Source organism: Talpa occidentalis, unplaced genomic scaffold (assembly GCF_014898055.3).
Source record: "Talpa occidentalis isolate TD23 unplaced genomic scaffold, MPIMG_talOcc4v2.1 talOcc4.15, whole genome shotgun sequence".
Taxonomy (NCBI): Eukaryota; Metazoa; Chordata; class Mammalia; order Eulipotyphla; family Talpidae; genus Talpa; species Talpa occidentalis.
Genome location: NW_023601543.1, coordinates 45,769,009 through 45,775,578, shown reverse-complemented (window position 1 = coordinate 45,775,578; position 6,570 = coordinate 45,769,009).

Here is a 6,570-nt window from a genome sequence, read left to right as displayed (position 1 = left end):
TACTGAGACTTAACCCCTTGTGCCACCAGGGAGGTCCTCCTGCTCTATTTCTTACTGCTTACAGGATACTTCTGCGTGAGAGCTCCATTGTAAACACAAACTGAAAATACGTAAAATTGAAGTTACTATTTTTCCTCACAAATAACTCATTTCCTCATCTCTGATAATGGCAACTTCATTCTCCCTTTTCCTAAGCTTAAAGACCTAGTTACTGCTAAACTGTAATTCTCTATCATCTCCCTTATTCAGTTAATTATTAAGTTCTGTTGATTATTCCTTAATGGTATATCCAACTTCTCTCAGTCTCACTGTTATTTCTTAAGGCCTAACCAAGTAGCTGGCTCTACTGGCAACCAGCCCCCACCCTTAGATTTTTCCCCCCAAAAGTTACCTCATTAACATAACAAGCGACATCTTCATCAGTCTCAACACTAAGGAATTTCCAAGAGTTTTGGGGACCTTGACACAGGAACTGTGGATGAAGACCAAATATATATAAGAAAAATAATTTGGTTATCTGAATGGCCAAATATATATTTCTTACTAATCAATTAGTCAACCTTCATAGATAACTTAGCTACCATTTAGCATTATTATGAAAGTCTTAACCAACAGAGTTAAATGAAAAATAAAAATAAGTATAAATATTTGCAAGGTAAAGACAAAACTATAACTATTTCCAGTTGATATGGAAATACAAGAGAATCGATTTACAAGTTATCAAACAATAAAGAAATGTTTATATGAAAGATGACCACTTATACCAAAATCAATGAATTTCCTACACATAAGCAATAACTGAGTGGAAAATATTATAAATTGTATATATAAATTATGTAAAAATATAGGTAATGATCTCTTATACTGGAAAACACAAAAAAACACTAAGCATAAAAGAAAATTTTGATTGGACATCATCAAAATAAAAACACTCTGCTATTCCATTTAAGAAAATGAAAGGGGCCTCCCCCGGTGGCTCAAGTAGTTGAGCACTGCACTGTGAAGCTGTCTGCAGCCTTTGCAGCAAACCGGTTGGATCCCAGCTGGTGAGGGTCCCACATGGCGTGGCAGACCTTTCCTGTTGCGCCAGCTGCTCCCCTCAGCAGTGTATTTCAGTCAGTCTGCCTGTTCTGTTCCTGGCTCTGTCTCTGGTGAATCCTCTCACCCTTCTGCGCATCTGGCCTGTACCCTGGTTCTTGTATAAAAATAAATAATTTTTTTAAAGATTTTATTTATTTATATATACAAGCACTGGGTACAGTCAGAAGCGCGGGAGGGTGAGAGAATTCACCAGAGCCAGAGCGGGGAGCAGAGCAGGCAGAAGGACCGAAGTACACTGCTAAGGGGAGCAGCGGGCGGCAGGAGAGGTCTGCGCGCCATGTGGGACGCTCCTCTGGTGGCCGGGGAGCAGCTGGCGATCGAACTGCACTGCAGAGGCTGCGGGCAACTTCGCAGCCCAGCGCTCAACCGCTGCACCACCCAGGAAGCCCAAAATAAATATTAAAAAAAATAAAATGAAGGCAAGTCAGAGTGACAAAATATTCTCAATGCATATTTCTGACAAAAGTCTTCTGTCCAGAACATATGTTTATAACTAAAGTAAGAAACCAAATTAAATTTTTGTTTTTTAAAAGTGATTTATTTATTCATGCAAAAACTGGGGTGTAGGCCAGAGGTGTGGGGTGTCAGAGGATTCACCAGAGTTGGGATGCAGAACAGGCAGATCTACTGAAATACACTGTTGAGGGGAGCAGAGGGCAAGCCAGGAGAGATCTGTACCATGTGGGTCACCTCCCTGGCCAGGGATCAAACTTATGCTGCAGTGGCTGATAATAGCTTCAGGGCGCTGAGATTTAACCCCTTGTGCCACAAAGGAGGCTACTGTTTTAATTTTTTTTAAGATTTATTTATTTATGCATACAAGAACTGGGGTACAGGCCAGAGGTGCGGGGGGTGAGAGGATTCACCAGAGACAGAGTGGGGAACAGAACAGGGAGATTGACTGAAATACACTGCTGAGGGGAGCAGCGGGCGAGTCAGGAGAGGTCTGCTGCACTATGTGTGTAGCTCCCTCACTGGCGATCGAGCTCATGCTGCAGTGGCTGCTGATAGTTTCATAGGTTGCATCTTAACCCCTTGCACCACCAGGGAGGCACTGTTTTAATTTGTTTTTAACCAAATTAAAAACAAATGGGCAAAAATACTTGAATACTTCACAGATATATGAATAGCCAATAGATAAATGAAAAGGTGCTCAAATCATTAGTCATCAGAGAAATACCAATAAAACCACCATGATGTATCACTGTGTACCTACTTGAATTGCTAAAATTAAAGACTGAAAATCCTGCAGCAGCAGACCACTTTGTCTCACCTGCTGTTTCCCTTAGCAGTGTATTTCAATAAATCCATCTTTTCTGTTCCCTAATAAAAAAGGACTGACAATCTGTAGGGGCAGGATGGCCCAGATCAGGTTTTCTATGACCCGAGCAGACTGGGTAAAGGAGAGGAGTACTGGAGCCCTCAGTGGCTTTTTCAGGCTTCTATTGGGATTTTACCAGGTACACGGCAGACAGGAGTGCCAGGGGGCTGGGAGGCTGGCAGGCCTCCTGGACCCCAGTGAATCTTCACTCTTGCTGGGCTCTCCGGCATTCTCTCGTGGCCTCTGCTTCTCTGCTGGTACTGCTCTCGTTCTGGTCTCATTCTCTCTCCCTTTATAAGCCCCATCTCAGCCCAGGTGAACCCACCTACGTATGCCCACACCCTACTCCAGGTGTCCGCCATCAGGCATGCATTCAGGACTGCAGGGATCCATCATCTATCCTGATGGCGGGAGGGCAGAAAAGCCTGATGTAATTTACCCTACACAACCCTAAGAGATGGTGAAGATGTGGAACTACTAGGATTCTCATACATTAGAGGATGAAATGGTACGATGGCTGTGTATAGGGTAAGGTAAAAAAAGTATTGGAGTAGGGTGTGGGCCTATGCAGATGGGATTCACCTGGGCTGAGATGGCGCTTATAAGGGCGGTGTCACAGGGATGCCAGCAGAGAGAACGAAAGGAAGCACAGGGAACAGAACCACCAGCCAATAAGCAAGGCCATGGGAGAACAATGGAGAGCCCAGAAAGAGTGAAGACTTGCTGGGGGCTGGGAGGCCTGCCAGCCTCCTGGCCCCTGGCACCCCTGCCTGCCATGTACCTGGTAAATTCCAATAAAAGCCTGCAAAAGCCACCAAGGGCTCCTGGACTCTCCTCCTTTACCTGGTCTGCTCGGATCATAGAGATCCTGCTCTATCCCATCCTGCCACTACACTGGTATACTATTTGGTATATTTTAATAAGTTAGTAGTTTTTCATAATGTTAAATATACAAAATAAAAGATACCTCCCAATGACCCAACAATTTCACTCCTAGGTATCCCTTGAGAAATGAAAACATGTCCATAAGAAGGTTTACACACAAATATTCCTAGCAGCTTTATCCATAATTGCCCTAAACTGGAAACAAATTATCCTTGCAATTGAATATTACTAAGCCATCAAGAGGAATGAACTCAGGCTCATCAGCATGAATATATCTCAGAAACATTATGCTAATCAAAATAAGTGGATATGAAAGAGTGCATTTGTAGAGGCAGGAATGGCCACTGAGCAGGTTTTCTATGATCCAGCAGACTGGGTAAAGCAGGAGTCAGAGTCCTTAGTGGCTTTTTGCAGGTCTTTTTATTGGGATTTACCTGGTACATGGCAGGCAGGGGTGCTGGGGTGCCGGTAGGCTGGCAGGGCTCCCAGCCCCCAGCAGGTCTTCACTCTGGGCGCTCCGGCCTTCTCTCAGCCTCTGCTTCTCTTGCCTCTCTCTCGGCTTCTGCTCGTTCTTGGCTTCTGCTGGCGTCCCCGTGACGCCGCCCTTAAAAAGCACATTCTTAGCCCAGGTGAATCCCATCTACCTATGCCCACACCCTACTCCAGGTGTCCACCATCAGGCATGCATTCAGGACCGCAAGGATCCATCATCTATCCTGATGGTGGGAGGGCAGAAAAGCCTGACATTTTTCCTTACCCTACAGCATTCTATATAAGTTTATTTATATGACATTCTAGAAAGGCATAATCTTTAGTTATAGAAAGCAGAATAATGGTTGTTGGGAGCTAGGGAGTGACTGCAAAAGGGTATGAGAAAACTTTGGGGAGATGGAAATGTATGTCTTGATTGTAGTAATAATTACATGGGTTCATATATTTATCAAAAGACATCAAGCTATAAGCTTAATATGAGTTTATTTAATGACATAATTTTTTTAAAGATTTATTTATTTATACAAACACTGGGGTACAGGCCAGAGGCACAGGAGTGTGAGAGGACTCACCAGAGACAGAATAGGGAGCAGAACAGGCAGAAGGACTGAAATACACTTCTGAGGGGAGCCGAGGGCAAGACAGGAGAGGTCTGCCGCGCCATGTGGGAATCTCCCCGGCTGGCCGGGAATCAAACAGGCGATGCAGAGGTTGCAACAGCTTCACAGCACTGTGCTTAACCCGCTGCGCCACCGGGGAGGCCCTAATGACATAAATTTTAGGTGTTGAAACTTATATTCACACAATAACCTGCACTTGGATGTTTATAACACTTTATTCATTATTCATAATTATTTACAAATTAGGCAGGAGTGACTAATGCAGGTGTTTCTTTTCACAAATCTTTTCCCTTTGTAAGGCAGCAGAGGCAGCTATCCTGCCCACCTGAGACCATGCAGGTGCCTTGGGTTTTCTTTCTCCCTTTCCTAATAAACCTATCATGTTAAAATGTAAAAAACAAAACAAAACAAAAAAACCCCACAATTTAGTCATAATTTATTCAGTTAATTTCATAAGTTATTCCTCATTGGAAGCAACTAGGGTGTCCTTTAGTAGGTGTAGGAGGCAGGAATGGGCACTGAGCAGGTTTTCTATGACTGGAGCAGATGGGGTAAAGGAGGAGAGAGTCCTGGAGCCCTCAGTGGCTTTTTAGGCTTTTATTGGGATTTACCAGGTACATAGCAGGCAGGGGTGCTGGGGGGCCAGGAGGCTGGCAGGCCTCCCAGCCCCCAGCAAGTCTTCACTCTATCTGGGCTCTCCGGCGTTTTCTCATGGCCTTGCTGCTCTGCTCTCTTGTGGTTCTGCTTCTCGGCTTCTCGTCTTGACTTCTGCTGGCGTCCCCATGATGACGCCCTTAAAAGCCCAGCCTTAGCCCAGGTGAATCCCATCTACAAATGCCCACACCCTACTCCAGCTGCCCACCATCAGGCATGCATTCGGGACCACAGGGTTCTGTCGTCTATCCCAATGGCGGGAGAGCAGAAAAGCCTGATACTTTTTACCTTACCTTACAAGCCTGTACCCCAGTTCTTGTATGCATAAATAAATTTAAAAAAAAGGAAAAGAAAAAGAAATGCAGGGGTGTAGGGTAAGGAAAAAAAATGTCAGGCTTTTCTGCCCTCCCGCCATCAGGATAGATGATGGATCCTTGTCCTGGATGCATGCCTGATGGCGGGCACCTGGAGTAGGGTGTGGGCATACGTAGATGGGATTCACCTGGGCTAAGACTGGGCTTTTAAGGGCGGCGTCACGGGGATGCCAACAGCAGCAGAAGCCGAAAGAGAAGCCAAGAAGCAGCAGAACAAACGAAAGAGCAGAGAAGCAGAGAGAACGCCAGAGAGCCCTGATAGAGTGAGGATTTGCTGGGGGCTGGGAGGACTGCCAGCCTCCCGGCCCCCCAGCACCCCTGCCTGCCATATGCCTGGTGAACCCCAATAAAAGACCTGCAAAACCACTGAGGGCTCTGACTCCTCCTTTACCCAGTCTGCATGGGATCCTAGAAAACCTGCACCGTGTCCATTTCTTCCTCTACAGGGGGCCTCTCTGGTGGCGCATGGGGTTAAGTTTCAACACTGAAGCTACGGACAGCCACTGCAATTGCAGCGCGAGTTCCATCCCCAGCTGACCAGAGAGCTAACCCTCATGGCACAGCAGACCTCTCCTGTCTCACCCGCTGCTCCCCTCAGCAGTGTATTTCAGTCAATGTGTCTGTTTGGCTCCCCACTCTGTCCCTGGTAAATCCTCTCACCCTCCCGCACATTTGGCCTGTACCTGGTTCTTGTATATATAAATAAATCTTTAAAAAAATGTATTATCAAACCATAAAAAAGACACAGAAGAACCTCAAATGCATGTTACTAAGTGGAAGAAGGCAATCTGAAAAGGCTACATACTGTATAATTCCTACTATATGACATTCTGAAAGAGGCAAAGCTATGAGATAGTAAAAAGATCAGTGGTTGCCAGGGATTGGAGGGGAGGGAGGAGTGAATAGGCAAACCACAGAGTTTTTCCAGGCACTGAAATTATTGTTTGTTATTATAATAATGGATACATGTCATTATGTTTGTCGAAACTCATTCAATGTACACCACCAAGAGTGAACCCTAATATAAACTATGAACTCTGAGTAGTTAATGTGTCAATGTAGGTTCATAGATTGTAACAAATGTACCACTCTGGTGTTGTAGGAAGTTAAGATAGTGGGGGAG